Here is a 1,467-nt window from a genome sequence, read left to right as displayed (position 1 = left end):
CAGGGTCTTCAGTACAGCATTAAAAGTTAGCAGATTTGGTTGCACTTCCTGTTGAGCCATGTGATTCAGGAAGTCCTTAAAGAAGAATCCCCAAATCCTTAGTGTTTTGCATTCTACAGATCACAGTTCAGGTGTCACATAGGTATACATGCATTTCCTCAAGTTAATCCTTCTCACTCCCTTCAAGTGAGTGACTCCACTTGATCACTTATTAAGGAAATACCATCTAATTTTTAATTAATTTAATCAAAAATCAAGACTATAAAATTAAATCAGACCAGACCTTGGGAGATTTGTGTCTCATCAAGGAAATTCCTAAACTTACAAACTATTTTTCCTTACTGATGTTATGTCATTAAAACTGGAGCCTCTCATGTTACCCCTCAGAATTCCATTTCCATCCCAACCAGTATGAATTACAGTTCCAAGAGGTTTTATCTAACATGGTTTGTTTGGTTTTATTTTCCAGCATGATTTCTCTATTGCTTTCTGTCCAGGCAGTTCTTGAACCAGGTTATGTTCCACAAGGCAAACCATTCTGCAAGGGCAAGGTTGGATTTTGTACATTTTCTACTCCTCAATAGCTAGCTCCTATGTTAAAACCATTGGACTTCATTTGCAGCAGATATCAGTATCTTTGTACAAAGCTCTTGTTTGTAGTATTCTAACAACTGCAAAATTCTACTGATACAGCAGACCCAGTCCCTACACTCTTACCCCTTTCCCACCTCTTTTGCTTGGCTTACCTTGGCTAACTCCCATCTTTCCAAGAACCTATCCTTCAGATGTGGGACTGCTGAAATCAGTGCGTTGAAGGTGTGCACATCAGCTGGGAAGTGTAAGATGATTCATTTTACAATTCATTGACAATTATATTCTACAGAGAACAATTGGTGCTGACACGGCTCAGTTTTTGGCAAAGTCTCATGCAAACCTGGTTCCAGAGAGCCAGCCACATGCCAGCTGCACTGGAACAAACAGCTTGCATTCAGCTCCCATGATCCAGCTGAGGTCCGTACCCCTGCGCCAATCATCACTGCCATGAAGCAAACATTCCTGTACCCTCCAATGGGTTCCTGTTACTTAGAAGACTACAGAGTAAACCCAAGAGACACTTACCCTTGTGTCTTTCATTCAGCAAGTCTATGTACATGTCATAAGCTTTAACAAAGGCCCCATGCTGCAAAAAACCCAACAAAAATAGTCTCTGTGACTGTGTGAGATTGCACAAGCTGAAAAAAGCCCTCCCACCACTGAAGTATAACTTTACCTTCACCATCCCACGGATCATTGTGCAATAGGAGTATGCATTCCTCTCTGGCATTATCTTGAATATCCTTTCAGCATTGTTGTTCTCCCTAGAATCAATGAACAAGCTGAATGCTAAAGAATTCAACAGAAGATACCTTTAGGAAAAGGATTCAGCATGCAGAACAGTAATGGGCTGTATACCCAAGGGCTCACATT

General features: G+C 40.9%; 1 non-coding gene across 1 annotated transcript; it reads right to left on the bottom strand.

Moving 5' to 3' along the window:
* Positions 1 to 901: 901 nt before the first annotated feature.
* LOC133220620 (small nucleolar RNA SNORD94) lies at positions 902 to 1,043 on the bottom strand. Its single transcript, XR_009727765.1, has one exon. It is a non-coding gene; the product is annotated as a small nucleolar RNA SNORD94 (small nucleolar RNA).
* Between the last annotated feature and the right edge of the window lie 424 nt (positions 1,044 to 1,467).

Source organism: Neopsephotus bourkii, unplaced genomic scaffold (assembly GCF_033783945.1).
Source record: "Neopsephotus bourkii isolate Nb327-2 ecotype Australia unplaced genomic scaffold, CSIRO-AGI_Nbou_v1 NB_1457, whole genome shotgun sequence".
Lineage (NCBI taxonomy): Eukaryota > Metazoa > Chordata > Aves > Psittaciformes > Psittacidae > Neopsephotus > Neopsephotus bourkii.
Note: the sequence above shows the minus strand (reverse complement) of the source record. Positions and strands in the feature narration are given on the sequence as shown.